The sequence below is a fragment of the Meriones unguiculatus genome, chromosome 1 (assembly GCF_030254825.1).
Source record: "Meriones unguiculatus strain TT.TT164.6M chromosome 1, Bangor_MerUng_6.1, whole genome shotgun sequence".
In the NCBI taxonomy this organism is placed as follows: domain Eukaryota; kingdom Metazoa; phylum Chordata; class Mammalia; order Rodentia; family Muridae; genus Meriones; species Meriones unguiculatus.
In genome coordinates this window covers 48789685-48804772 of record NC_083349.1, presented here as the reverse complement: position 1 = coordinate 48804772, position 15088 = coordinate 48789685, and the positions used below count along the sequence as shown (strand labels likewise).

Below are 15088 nucleotides of genomic sequence, written 5' to 3'. Positions count from 1 at the left end.
ACACATCTGCATCTGTGTCCTTATAACATCAGCCTAGCCAGGTCACACAGACTGTCAGACCAGAAGGTGAGATGTCTGATGGATAATCAAAGAAAGGTAAAATGAGCCAGCGAGCAGTTTGGGGTGAACTTTTATAAACATAATCTGGCGGATTAACAGATTTGGGACTACTCATGTATGTCTACGATACAGTAATTTCTGAACTGTAAATCTCTGTCTCTTTCTTTGTGTGTGTGTTGGGGGCTGTGCATGGGTAAGGGACGGAGATCAATGCTGGGTGTCTTCCTCCATCACTTTCTGTTTATTTCTGAGATAAGCTCTTCCACTGAACCTGGAGCTCAAGATCCAGAATTCTCTTGTCTTAGTCTCCCTAGCCCTGAGGTTACATGTATGTACTGTTACACCCAGCTTTTTATTTCATTTACTATTTGAGAATGTCACACATGTATGCAATTAAGTATCATATCCATCCACATTTCCCTCCTCCAAACCCCCTCCATCCACTCCCAACACACCCACCTCCCTTCTCATGTCCTCTTTTTTTTTTTTTAATAACCCACTCCATTCACTTAGTGCTGCCCTCATGTACACGGGTCTGGGGCCATCCACTGACAAGTATCCACACCCCCAAAGGTGAAAGATTCTTCTCCCTTAGCAGCTGTCCATAGCCAATGGCTCTGCGGTTAGGGGTGGGGCCCTGTGAGCCCTCCCTCCCTCCCTCCCTCTGCGCCCCCCATATTGGCTGCCTTGATGTAGTGTGGGTAACCAGAGCTGCCACGGGTTCATGAGTACAATCCCCCTGTCTAAAAGACAGCTTTCTGCCTCCCAGTCCTCCAGCCTTCCATCCTTCCTGCCTCCTGTTCTGCAGTGTTTCCTGAGCTTGGGCAAGGGGTGCCCAGTTTTTCACGTTGGTGCTGGGACCCAAACTCTGTTCCTCAGGTTTTCATGCCAAGCGCTTTATTCCACCGAGCCGCCCTTCCGGCCCCTCCATGCGCTTCACGCACGCTTTGACCCACCAGAGTGAAGAAAACATCGACACTTTCGAATGACTCCTCGAGGATCCTAGAAAAGTCTGGGCTGCTTGGAGGCAGCATTCATGTGCAGAGCTCTTGTCTGTATCTCCCTTAGAAGTTAAAAAGCCAAGGGGGCCACAGGTAGAGAGAGGTTGACATGGATAATGAAGCAATATGTCCTGTCAATGCCAAAAAGCCACCCAAATGCTGTACTGCTGGCCAGTATTCACTGTCGACCCCAGCACAAGAAGCTGCAGACACTGCATTATAACCATTCGCTTGGGCCTCCTTAAGACACTTGAAGGGATCAAGAATGGCAGGGCGGCCCAGAGGGAGCAGGTCTAGTAATGAGGAAGAGCTCACCCCCATGGGGCATTTGGCAGGAACAAGCATAAAAACGGTGTCTGAGGAGGCCAAGAGGAAGGTGGCCCACCACCCAGGGTAAGGGGGGATGTCAGCCATGTTAGCTACCTGTGTCTTCAAAAGAGGATATTTCTGATGCTGCATCAGACAAGTGATAGCTCTGGTCCCAGCACACTATGAGCTAGACAAGGGTTGAACTAGAGGGTACACCAGTCACTTTATAATTCAAGGAGAGCATTCATCTCCTCGTTCCGTCTTTGCTAGGTCATCAAACCAAGATGGCCACGTCTAGACTATCAAGACTAGAAGGCGGTTCATTAGTTCCTTCCTTGATTCGTTCAGTGAGTGTTTATTCAGCTCCTACTCTGTGCTAAGAATCCTGGGTATTAATCCAGCAGAATCCTTGGCATCATTTTGAGTATGAAGAAGAGGAGAAAAAAAAAAAGGAAGTACCTCTACTCCTTTTACTCCTCTGAGAAGAGCACACTTGAAACAGTTGTCATCAGTTAAAAAGAGAGAGAGAGAGAGAGAGAGAGAAACACACCCCTGATAAAAACCCAGCTCAAACGGTAGAAGGGTCACAAAGTGGAACGCGATTCAGAATGGATGGCTGAGGTGTACAATGTGGATGGAATGAATGGGAGGCCTCCGTCAACTCCACGACGTCTTACAGAAAACCACTGATTCCCTTCATGTGAAGTCCCAAAACAGGGGAGACAGATCGGCCACACTGGAACAGCAGCTGCTATGGGGTGACGCCAGCGTTTCTGTGCTGATAAAGGCTTGGTGGGTCTTTCCTCATTGAAGGCACACTCAGGGTGTGTGTCTCATGGTGAGTTAGAGTTACTAGATGCATGAAAGTCAAGGAGACATAAAGCATGTAAAATTTCAGACAGAGTCACCGCCTTGCTCAGTGCTGATGTGTTTATGAAAAAGGACTTAGCTCTTAGCCACAGGGCACCAGACCACGGTGTCCTAGCCAACTGAGCGCAAGAGTTTACTCTGTCTCTTTTGGGCTATTTTTTTTTTTCTCTGCATGTGGGCAGAAATCCGGAATGAACTCAGGTTCTGTTAATCTTCTGTGGGTACTTTGACATGATACTGATGCCATCCCCAGAAGTTTTTCATTTAAAACCAGTTCAACAATCTGCCGGCCAAAACTGCTCGGAGGTGGTATTCGTTAGAGTTACTTATCTACTGTGTTTGGACCATGGCAGAGAGCCTCAGCCTTGACGTTTGTGTCTGAGGAGAATAGCCTGGGAGAAAGACTTCTGCATGTTCACAGTGGGCTGGGGCAGTCCCAGAGCCTAGCCGAGTCACAGTGAGGAGTGTCACAAAGCGGGAGAGCCCGGAAGGAAGGAGGAATCCAGGAACTGCATGTCCCGCTAAGTTTCCTTTTGAAGGAAAAAAAAAAAGTTGCTTGTGAGGGCAGCAAAAAAGAGTTAATAAGTAGCAAGTTCAGTTGAGTTTTTCTCTTCACCGTAGCTCACCCTCCACAGTGCAAACAAACCCACAAGGTCCCTAGAACAATCCACTGGCTTTTGAACTTGACCCCCGCAGATGTTTCACCATGCTTTTGTAGCTCTCGCTGGCGAGTAGCTCCATGGGAGGAAGTAAAACTATGCAATTTTTCTCAAGAACTTGGAAGCGTCGCTCTGACTCTCTTCTGTGTTACACTCTGGCTTTAAAAGAATCCCTGCAATCATGACATGCAACTCTTCTTCAAAACTATTCCCAGCAGCGCTATTCAAAATCATCAGATTAGAAACCACAAACATCTCCCCAGCCCCCTTAAACTCACAGTTTAAACATAGGTGTTTATATGGTTTATATGCAGAAGGCTACAGAGAACAAGAAGTCTGGAAAATCAACAACAGAAACAGTAATAGTCATCATCTTGAGATTCAGGAAATTTTAGGTACTTTGTTTGCCATCTTATTTCTGTGTTCTGGTTTTCCTGCACTACATTTGGAAGCAATATGTTTTTCTTTGATATAAAGATTTTGCAATGAGAAAACAAGATGCTCTCAAGGATTCCAGATATGCAGGCAACCGCTAGTTCTGAGGTAAATTACAGCCAACTGAACAATCGCCAACCCAAAGCAGTTGCTAAGCAAACCCACAGATAACCCCGATACCCGAGGAGCCGGTTCCCTGCAGGCCGAGTCCCTCTCACAAGCTCGTGAAATGCGATGGACTACACAGCTTTTCTAAGTATTTTACTTAACCGTGCTGGCTACCGTTATCTAGGCTGTAATTGCTTCCTTTGGAGAATAAAAAAAAAAGAATGTCCTGAACAAAGGCCTAGCAGCTTTGAAAAGCTACCGCAGATGGGAACCTCTCTTCCTCAAATTCTCCTTTGTAAGCCATTCGCCTTCTCCATTTGCGTATGTGTCTGCTGTGTTTGCCCTGCAAACTCCCCACAAGGCATGCTAACTGCATAGGAGAGTCTGGCAGCAGCTGAGCACAAAGGCCGTTTCCCTTGGTACAGTTATTCCCCACGGCACAGCCAGCATTTGACTCCAACCTCATAGTTATTGGGGGAGCAGGGAAGTTTTAAGTGAAGAGGAGTCACTAATTTTTATTTTTCAAGATAGGGTTTCTCTGTGTAACAGCCCTGGCCGTCCTGGAACTTGCCCTACTATAGACCAGCCTGTCCTGGAACTCATAGAGATTCGCCTGCCTCTGCTTCCCAAGTGCTCGGATTAAAGGTGTCAATTTTTAAAATAGTTCGTGTATTGGGCAGAGCGCAGGGAGTCTTAATGGAAGAAGAGGGGGTTGGGATTAGAGGGACATGGAGGGGACAGGAGCTCCACAAGGAGACCAACAAAGCTAAAGAATCTGAGGGGGTCCTGAAAAGACTGATGCACGAACCCAGAACCATGCATGGAGAAGACCTAGACCCCCTGCTCAGATGTAGCTGATTGGCAACTCAGTCTCCATGTGGCTCTCCAAGTGAGGGGAGCAGGGGCCGCCTCTGTCATGAACTCAGATGCCTGCTCTTTGATCACTCACCCCTGGTGGTGTGCCCTTGCCTGGCCATGGAGGAAGAGGATCCAGGCAGTCCTGGTGAGATTTGATAAGCTATGGGCAGATGGCAGAGGAGGAGGAGAACTCCCCTTTTCAGTGGACTAGGGGAAAAGAATAGGGGGAAAAAGGGAGGGAGAGTGGGAATGGGAGGAGTTGAGGGAGGGGCTTCAATTGGGATAATAATGAATAAATTGTGGAAAATAATAATAATAATAGTAACAATAATAATAAAAATAGTGCATGTATGTTTAAGGAGTTTATACAGAGAAAAATGTGGTTTTAAATGAGTGTGTATAAACAGCCCAAAGATAAAGGAAGTTAACAAATGACCCTGTTCAATCCAAGCTTGTGAGTACAGTTTTCACAGTAAAGTGTATTCACTAATTACGTACCTGAGCTTTCTGTAATGCGACACTTCCTGAGATGTCAGGAAGGAAAGTTCGTTTGGGCGCACGGTTTTAGAGTTTGTACTCCCTGATAGCTTATGGTTGTGGTATATCAATACAAAAATATATATATCAATACAATATAGATATATATTTTTTGAGAATATATATATTTTTTGAGAATATATATTGAGAATATATCAATACAAAACATAACAGGTAGGCTCGTTCACTTTACGATGGCCAGGAAGCAGAAAGAAGGGAACAAGGTCCCAGGACCCCCTTGGGCGTACTTCTTAATGACCCGACTCCTTCTACCCAAAATCTTCCATCTTCCTCTAGAGCCACGGGCAAGAGAACAAACATTTGACACGTGGGTCTTCAGGGGACACTTCAGAGACAGCCAGAGCACAGCACCATCTATCATGCTAAGCACATTTCCCTAAAAAGTGTTTTAATACCCTTGAATCGTGAGGGGGGAAAAAAGCCACATTAGATGTCCAGGGACAAAAACGCTAGTGGGTGACAACTGAGACAAAAGAGTTGACAACTCACTTAAGAGGACTAGTTGAAACATTTGCCAAAAAAAGTTATTGCACAATATAGAAATGACCCGAATCTAGAGTTTATTACACAGAAACTGTGACCACAGGGCAAGTGTTATCATGGATTAGAATTAGAATTTCCTTAAGACCAAGTGGATCCCTCCCACCAGTTCCCATCACTGAGAGCTTAATTGACTAGATTGTACTGGTGAAAGAACATTATTTAAAGAGGAAATTACCTTGACAATTTAGATTACTGGACTTTTGGAAGCCATCCATAAAAATGCACAGACTGACATCAGCTGGATGATAATTTGAATAATTTTGGTAAAAAAAAAATAAAACAAATATATTTTAAATAAATATATTTTACAAATATATAAATACATACATTTATGTATATTTTAACAAATATACATAAGATTTGAAAAAAAAATATGTGTGGCTCCCCGCCCCCCACCCCCAAGCTCTGAAGAACACATGTAAAATCCTGAATGGCAGATCCAGTGAGCAAGCATCAGCCACATATTTTAGAGGAGATTACGGGCGCTCCTCTCCCTCCTGGACCGTGTGCGCCGTCAGAGCTCTTCCGGTGTTTTTGTGAGAAGTCAGCGCAGCGGAGACAAACCAGGCAGCGGCTGGAAGGCCAGCACTACGGAACTGCCAACTGCCTGCCCCTAGGCCGGTGACTCTGCAGTCTGGCCTTTCCCCACGCAGAATTCTGCAGGAAGGGACAGGCCCACCACCCAGGACACTAAAGCTAAAGCCCTACATGTCCCCAGGTCCCTGCTGAACTTTCACTTCTAACCGTCTGTGCACATAAAGCTGTTGGATTTACTGAACTGGGCAACAGACATTGAATCTCTCATGCTCATTCCCTCAGTGATGCCTGTCCTTGCGTCATTTCTCAACTTGCCTGTCGCCACCCCATTACAATCTATAACAGTAGCAAATTCCGTCATCAGGTAGCACCGAAAACAACTATATGGCTGGAGGGTCATCACAACCTGAGGAACTGTATTAAAGGGTCACAGCATTTAGGACGGTTGACAAGCATTGAGACCATAGAATCTATTGTTTCCCAGACACTGGTATTTGTGGGAACTTCAGCTGGCGATAGCCAAGTGTTCCTAAAGGTTCATATAGGTCAGCCCACGAAGGGCTGATTCCCCTCCTCTCCCCTCAGGTTACACAGCCTTTGTCTCAAGGGGGTGGGGGTGGAAAGCTACGCTACTCAGTTTCTGTCGTCACAGCACACAGATCCCATTGTCACCCATGTTCAGGTTCCAGGAGCCAGGCCGTGAGAGACTCCTTCACTAATGCTCGAAAAGCTGCTCCTGATCCCGGTACAGATCCAGGGTTTTCTTTGATCATCACAGCTTCCGGGACAGGACATCATCAAGGCCTCCAGCTGTGTGCTGAGTCGTGGGTTTTCCCTTCCTCTGTATGAAAGGTCAGACCTGAGGGGCACCGTCTGTCACTTCTACCTATGTCTTCCTCCTCACCATCTAATTCTTCCTGTGGATTCAAAGTTTCTGGATCCCAGAAGGGCTCTTTAGTAACATATTGTTTGATTTCTGTTTATTATAAGCCTCCCAGCTTCTTTCATAGCAGCGCTCTCCCCATCCTGTTTTCTGCAGACCTTCGAGCGGACACGCAGTGATCTCACCTGGTAGTAGACTTTGCCTACCACCAGGCTGCTAGAAACCCCAAATCTGTACCTCTAGGTACCCCAAATGCCCATTACTTGTGGTTCTCCCCAACCACTGAAGCAGCACAACCAAGATGGAATTCATCCTTTTGTCTCTGACCCTCCTCCACTTCCCTTCTTCCTCTCCGTCTGGCCAGAACTCATACTGCTATTCATCATCTCCTTTTCAAAGGGTATAAGCTTCTTTCTAAGTCTTATCGCCAGATTCAGCCAATTATTCTCAGACCATCCTGTTCCTGTTGGCCAGCTGTTCCCAGGAGCCTTCTTGACACCTTTCAAAGTGGAGTGCGTGTGTCTCTCTCTCTCTCTCTCACTCTCTCATCAATCCCTCTACTGGCCAAGGGATTCCCTTGCTTCAAAATCTACAACGGACCATGTGACTTTCAGAGTAACGCCCATAGACTTCATGTTGGGACACAAGTTAACGATGTCAGCCTCTCCTATTGCCCTCCCCTTTGTCTGTTCGTTTTCTAGGCAACCCAGGTTTACCTGAAACGGGTACTAATCCTGCTTCAGCCTCCCAGAGCTGGGATTACGGCTCTATGGCCCCATGCTAGCTCTTTCTATTGACAGTCACATGAACCCCATTCTTCTTTCTAGAACAAGATATTCCTTTTGAGGCTTCTAAACTTCGGGCGCCAGAAATCTCCTTGCTTAGTCGCCTTTATCTACTCATGTGCTTGCTCACTCAGGGATGCCTGGCTCACACGCTACAGCCAGGCTTCCGTCACCCTGCCCACCCACAGACTCGCTGCACAACTTCCTTCTCTTACCCCACAGGAGCCTGTCTGCCCTGATAGCTGCTTTCTCCACCTTGCCTAATTTCTCCTTGTGGAAAATACCGATTCCTAGGGCCCTCCCCAAGAAATTCTGATTCAGCTGGTGAGAAGTGGAGTCCATGAATCATGGGATGGTCTTATCGTTTAAACAACACCAACAACACAGTGTCTCAGAGGACTTCAGTGCTCAGGCAGATCTAGGAAACGCTGGCCGATATGCTCAAGCGGAGGTTACAAACGTTTGTCTGCTGACATACCTGTTTCTCTGCTCACACCTGCCTTTGAATTCATGTGCCTGCAATACCATAGGGCTTCAGATTTGCCAGATAGGGTGCTGGAGATGTCTCAGCAGTGAAGAGCACTTGCCAAACAAGAATGAGCCTAGACTTCAGATCCCAGCACCCTCTGACAAGGCAGGCCTCCTGCAAACACCCACAACTGTGGCTCCGGGGAATGCACTGCTCCCTGCTGGCCTCCACACGGGCACAGATATGCACCTTCCACATGCATATCCAGTCACACACACACATGCAAATAAAATCTATGAGTTAGGGCGTATGTTAGGGGAATATGGGAAGGGTTGGAGGGGAAGTGAGGGGTAGATATGGTGTTATTTTGTTGTATACACACATATATAACGTACATCCACACATACACATATAAAATTCTCAAAAGTAAACATTTTTCAAGGGTTTATTATTTTTTTATGTGTATGAGTGTTTTGTCTGCCTGTATGTAAGTGTACCATATGCCTGGTATCTGTGGAAGCTGGGAGTGGGTGCCCGATCCCTTGGAGCTGGAGTTACAGATAGTTGTAAGCTGATGTGCAGGGGCTGGGGACAGAACCCAGGTCCTGAACCTCTGAGACATGTCCCCAGGGCAAGAGATAGTTTTAAAGTGCTTATAGTTATAGATTTGAATAATACAGTTTATGGTTAAAAACCTGACAAAGAGGGCTTATGTATGTCTAAACTCAGCAGAAGGAGCATATCTAATAGCAAAATATTTGTATAGTAACTATACTTCAATTAAGCTGCTGTTAAAATTACTGTATTGTGTCAAATAAATAATATTAAACAAAAATTAAGCTTAAGAAAAGAATATATTAAATTTTGATAAGACGATTGTTGTTTAATCACTACTCAATCCTAGCGCATCCCTCCTTCTTACTGAAGTGGGCGTGACCTAATTAGTATTGAATTACTTACTTCCATGATCTAGTTTATTAAGTAAGTTAACCAGTTACAACCCCAGATACGCTATTAGTTGCGTTATCTTTTCATAAATGTAACTTTGTGTTTCTGCCTTGGTTATGAGAATCATACTATTTTTTAGGCTCTTTTATTCCTTTAAAGTTTCAAAAAAAAAAAAAAAAGAAAGAAAAGAAAGAAAGAGACCCAAAACAACCCATTTATTTCTCACCAAGCTATTTACTAAGATCTGTGGGCTGGAGCTTCAGAGAGCAGCGCAGATACGCAGCCCGTAAGGCCACCTCTGAATCTTTCCACCATTCAGCTAGTAACTCCTCAGAAAAACTGTTGAAACCATCACGACAAAACACCAGGCACTTAGTTAAAAAATAATATAATATGTTCAACATGCTATTTGGACATACGTAACACTAATGGAACTGTTAATTTATGCAAAATTCAAACTCACCAGACATTTTTGTATCTTAGCCTGTGAGTGAGGGCTAACCTCTCAGAAAGCAAGCCCCAAACTTGCGTTAATTCTGTACGTACGCCATCCGAGCACTGTAGGTGTTTCCCTCTGTGCCTTGTTCACCTGCGATTTTGTGTCACTGATAAAATTCTAAGGAACTGATTTCAAAGGAATGCCTGGCTCCTCTGATGTTGATCTGGTTTTGATTTCAATCTTTTCACCGCTAAAAAAAAAAAAAAAAAAAAAAAAAAAAAAAAAAAAAAAGCACTGTGGAAGAGCTATATATCTGGTCTCAAAAGCTTGCTCTACGGTTCATTTTGAAATTTCAGACATAATAATTTTTTTTCAGAGTTTAGGTAAGTTCTTCCAAGACATGCTATCTGGTCTATCTGGTGTTGAGCATATCCAGCTTCTAAACATGGCCTTGGAATTAGCTGCCCACCTGTTTGCTGGCCAGGAAGTCAGGGACGGGATCCAGAGTCTGCAAAGGTTTGTGAGTGGGGTGTGAAGGGACTGAGGCATAGAGAATACAGCCTCGCACTCCGGAACCCTGAGTTCAGACTTTCCGCCTCCCTCTCTATGAACCAATGAGTAAAGGCTCCCTCAGCCCCCATCCGTTTTTGTTTTGTTTTGTTTTTGTTTTGTTTTGTTTTTTGGAAAACTGCCATTCCCCTTCTGGCTGTCACAGCTCACAGATTCTGGAGTGGAAAGGAGCATGTGGGAAGAAAGGACAATGTTCCTCAGAGGGCAGCTTGTGCACTTGTAATAAATTTCTTGGAGAAAAGCAATTATTAAAACATAGCTGTGCATACATTCCTAGTCACCTGTGTTATTGATTTTTCCCATCTAGACTGGACAGTCGCAAACATTGCCCCCCATTTTCCAGGTCAGGAAGCAGGACCTGGCACGCTCTGGGCATCTAGCAAGCATGTAGCTTCTGGTAGGATAAGGTGTGGGCTCCTGACAGGAGGAGGCAGTGAGGTGTACCGTGTACTCTTATCACTGCACCGAGCCGACAGGACATTGGCAGAATCAGAAGACTTCTGCACTGTTCTGAAATGCCCAGGGAAAGACACAAGAGCAGAGGACCTCATATCACATGGCGAATGTGGCAATACATTTATACCCTTTCACTCCTATATCCAAGACCTCTTGACACCCGAGTCTTTTTCTGTAGTTCCTACCTAAACGTGTCTCTGGATGAAGAGGCAAGAAACATGCTTTTTGTGAAGATTTTATAGATAAAGGCAGAACCAAACCAAATACGGCTTGGCATTTCTTTTCTTATAAACATTAAGATGAATGTGCCACATGGGTTAAGGGGATTTCTCAATCAAGGAAACAAAAGTGAAGCAAAACAAACATGTCCTCAGGGCTCTTCATTCTCCACATGGCAAAAATGGAACCCAAGCAGAAAGAGCAAAAATACCACAGCCTAAAGACATGCCAATTTCCTGCCAAGAGCCAACTGGACTTTTAGATATCTTTGGAAATGGGAAGCCCTGCCTGAGTCTGCAGAGGATTTCTTGGGATTCAGATATATTAGTTAAACAAGGAAGCCTTTCCCTAAGCAGAAAACTTGACTCTGGGACCAGTGCCGAGGCTGAAGAGGAGTCTACGAGAGCTGGATTTATCTCCCCACTCAGCTATCAAAGCCTCACGCTTAAATCCTTCACAGAGAACAGAGAGAAAGTTGGCTGTGCTAGCTCATTTCTGTGATCCTACCCAGGAAGCCGAGACAGAAGGATTGCTGTGAGTTTGAGGCCAATTTGTTCTGCAGAGTGAGATGTGGTAAGAGACCCCAAACCAACTACCAGAATCCAAACAAGGAAACAAAAAGGATGGAAATAATAACAAGCGCCCAACGGTCAATCGACAGGAGGCTAAGGAAATAAATCATAATACTTATACAATGGAATACTACACAGCGATGACGATAAACAAAAAACTGTAACTGTTAAGGACAGATCTTACTAATGTGCCGCTACAAGAAGTCACAGAACACATGCTAGAAGATTCCATTTGCCTACACCTTCGGTCTAAGTAAATAATCCATAGAGTTCAAAACACAGCGGATGCCTTGAGTAGCTGACTATACTGGACAAGTCATACCATAAATGGGACTTGTCATGGGAATGTGACAGTTGGGGACTCTGAGGCAGTCTTAGGAAGCTAGACTCCAACCTGAAAAACATCGGTTACCATTGAGACCGCAACTGAAATGTTGGCGTAGCCTACCCCATGTCTAACCACATTCTGTCCTTGTTCTCATACACACAGACAAGAGCGAACTTTTGGCAGCAATTACCCTCCAAGTCCAGACAAAAATCTAGCTCCTGAGGGTGAAGTCTAGGAATTAACAACAAGAGCAACAACATGTTCAGATTAACCGATGCTCTGGCTTCAGTCTTCACTGACTGCAATTAAATCATGGAGTAACTCTATTTTGCTGCATTTTGTTGAAATGTGCTGGTACAGTATGGTTCGAAGTAGACCCCCCCCCCAAAAAAAAAAGCCTGGGCAGGCTATAGGTCAACTTTATTCCCCCTCCCTGGCACACAGTAGACAAAAGCCATTGCATTTGAATAAATAAAAGAAGCTTAAAATAACTTGTAATGATGCCCTGGGTTTAAACCTTCACTAATCCACATCAAAGATGTTTTCAACCGCAATTCTTCAGGCGCATGGAGCAGCCCCTTAGCTCTCTCCCGCAAATTCACACTGACTATGCGTCTAGGCTGGTGGCAGAGGCCTGGTGAGCCAAGGCGCAGTACCCCTCACAGTGAGACCACAGTATCTGAAAACATGCTTGTGGGCTTATGGGTGTCTGGGTCGAGATCACAGGAGATCACAAGTGAGCTGCCACACACCTTGAAACACTCCTCCCCATCCTCGGAACCCGGGGGAAAGGTGCCAATGATATCCATGGGCTTCAAGCGCTCTCTCGCTGTCTTGTTGCTTTCAAGCCTAAATGGAGAGAGGCTTCCAGTAAAGGGGAAGCCTTTACTGGCTTGGATCTACTTCAGAATTGCTCAAATTGCTCACAATCACCAACGTGCTCTTTCTTATCATAGTTCCTGCCAGCCACCCAGGGAGGACAAAGAGAAACGTCACCACCCCCACTTCTAAAATCTACACTGTCTGCATCTTCATTTGAGGCAGATGGCTTGACACCAGAGGTGGGAATTTTCTTTACTTTTCCATGCTTGTTTGTAGCGAGCATTTCCTTTCTTTCTTTCTCTCTCTCTCTTTCTTCCTTCCTTTCTTTTTTCTTTCTTTCTCTCTCTCTCTTTCTTCCTTCCTTCCTTTCTTTCTTAAAACATTTTATAATGCAACATTTTATATTTTTTGTTTAATAAAATTATTCTAAGGACTTAATCCTAAAACTCTAATAATTCTCATAGACTTGAGGTGGGAAATCTTCCCAGAAGGAACTTGTTTTTTTAACTTGAAAAAAAAATTTTTTTTTTTTTTTAAAAACACCATCATGCTATGTGGTCCCAGCCTTTCTTGAACTCCCTGTATAGCCCAGGCTGGACTCAGGTTTGTGCTGCTGTTACCTCTTCAGCGGGGCTAGTGTAACAGGTGTGTGGTTCAAGGCTGTGGGAAGAGGACAGAGACTGCACCCTCTGCACGTCTGTACACTGAAGATCAGGCTACCCCAGCCAACCTGAAGCACGGATCTTTTCTCGGACCAATGTCAAAATGGAAACAGATACGATAAGCAAGATTTTCAGCCCCCCTCTTACCTTCCTCCCTTCTCTTTCTTATTTTCATTGATGGAAACATAGACCTGAATTTTATTGAATGGACAGGATAAAAAACAGTATTTAGAAAGCACGAGGGATTTACACTACCTCCCCTACCCATTATTTACACAGATGTCAAGTTTTCTGAATGCTTGATTGAGCACAAATGTAACTGACTCAACAAATAGATAGTGAGTGAGCTCAATTGGATAACTAAAACCTGAAGGGTAAAATTTCGTGCCAGTTCTTTAAGATGAAGCAATGCAGTTGGCTGCTAACTGCCATGAGATAACATTATCAGCAGCCAGAAACTTTAGAGATAAGCCTAATCTCACTCACTCATATATATATGTGTATGTGTATATATATAAATAAATAAATATTTATATAAAGAGATTTTTGAATGGTAATGGAGGACCTCTTTAATTTTAAGCTAAAATATGATGGATTTGATTACTAAGATTTCAGTCTAAAATTTAAAAAAAAAAAAAACAACCCACAAATGATAAAGATGAATTACATCAATGCTTCACAAGTTACTTTCTTCAGAATTCCCTCTGTGATGTTCCTAGGTGTTTTCTTAGAGGGCATTTGACAAGTAAGCTAGCTTTGTCAGCCATTTAGCTATGCTCCAAAGTCCTTGGTGTACTTTCCTCACAACAACTCATAAGTGAAACAACTCAGATGTCTCTCAATCTGTAAATGGACCAAATTAAAAAAAAAAAAAGGTTTATCTATACAATGGAATCCTACTTTACTGTAAGAAGGAATGAGGCCCTGACACCTGCCTCTCTGTGATTAGCCTTGAAAACTTGCTAAAGCAGACACAGAAGACCACATATCATTCCACTAGTGGGAAAGGAAAATACCTGGAGATGAAAATGCTGGCAGTTTCCCTGGCCTCAGGGCAGGAGCCGGAACAATTGCACAAGGGTCTGGGGACTTGTGGAGCAATAGGCAGGTTCTAACATCGAAGCAATGGCTGTGCAACATTTCTAGGAATCTCTGGATTTTCGGGTTAAAATGAGTGAATTTCTGGTATGAAAATTACCCCCCAGTGAAGCTGTCTTTAAGAAAAGTCCCTTCGGTGTTGGAGAGAGAAGTCCACAAGTCAATTGCTTGCAAGAGCAAGGACCCGAGCTTGGATCCTCAACACCTTCATACAGTCAGTTGTGACAGTGCCTGTAACCCTGGGCTAGGAGGAAGAGGCCAGAGCATCTCTGAAGCTTGTGGGGTAGTGAGTGGAGGCCAGAGGGTGGCTTTCTGTTCGGCAAGACACTCTGCCTCCAAAGCTAATGTGGAGAAAGACTGAGGAAGACACCGGGTGTGGAACTCTGGCTTTTACATGCATGTGAGCCCACGTGCACATACATAAACATGTACACAAATACATTGTACACACAAGGGGTGACTGTCATCTTTGGGGGCTGGAAAATGTCTCAGTTGGTAAAGTTCCTGCTGTGCAAAGCCTATTTCTTAGCACTCATGTAAAAAAACCAAAAATCCAAAACAACAACAAGAACAAAAAACTATCAGGCATGGCGGCAAATGCCTGCCTGCCTACTGCTGGGGAGCCAGGGGCAGGAGAATTGCCAGGGTTTGCTGGCCAGCCAGTCCAGCCAAATCGGTGGTCTCCAAGTTCTGTTAGAGATCTATTTCATTACTGGCCTTCACATACACACACGAGTACACACACAAACATGGACACAGCACATGCGTGTGGGCCCTTTCATTCCTTGACAAAAAGCTCGTGAGACTAGCTCATTCCTCTCTTATTTAGAATCTCTTCAAAGATCAAATAACAATCCAAAACTCTGACGTTTTTTACTGCGGTTGAGATCATACACAAC

The 15088-nt window shown here is 44.5% G+C and overlaps 1 protein-coding gene across 2 annotated transcripts in view; it reads right to left on the bottom strand.

The window, feature by feature from the left end:
* Positions 1-15088, bottom strand: part of Papss2 (3'-phosphoadenosine 5'-phosphosulfate synthase 2) — a 66223-nt gene that overhangs the window by 32914 nt on the left and 18221 nt on the right. The window lies entirely within an intron of this gene.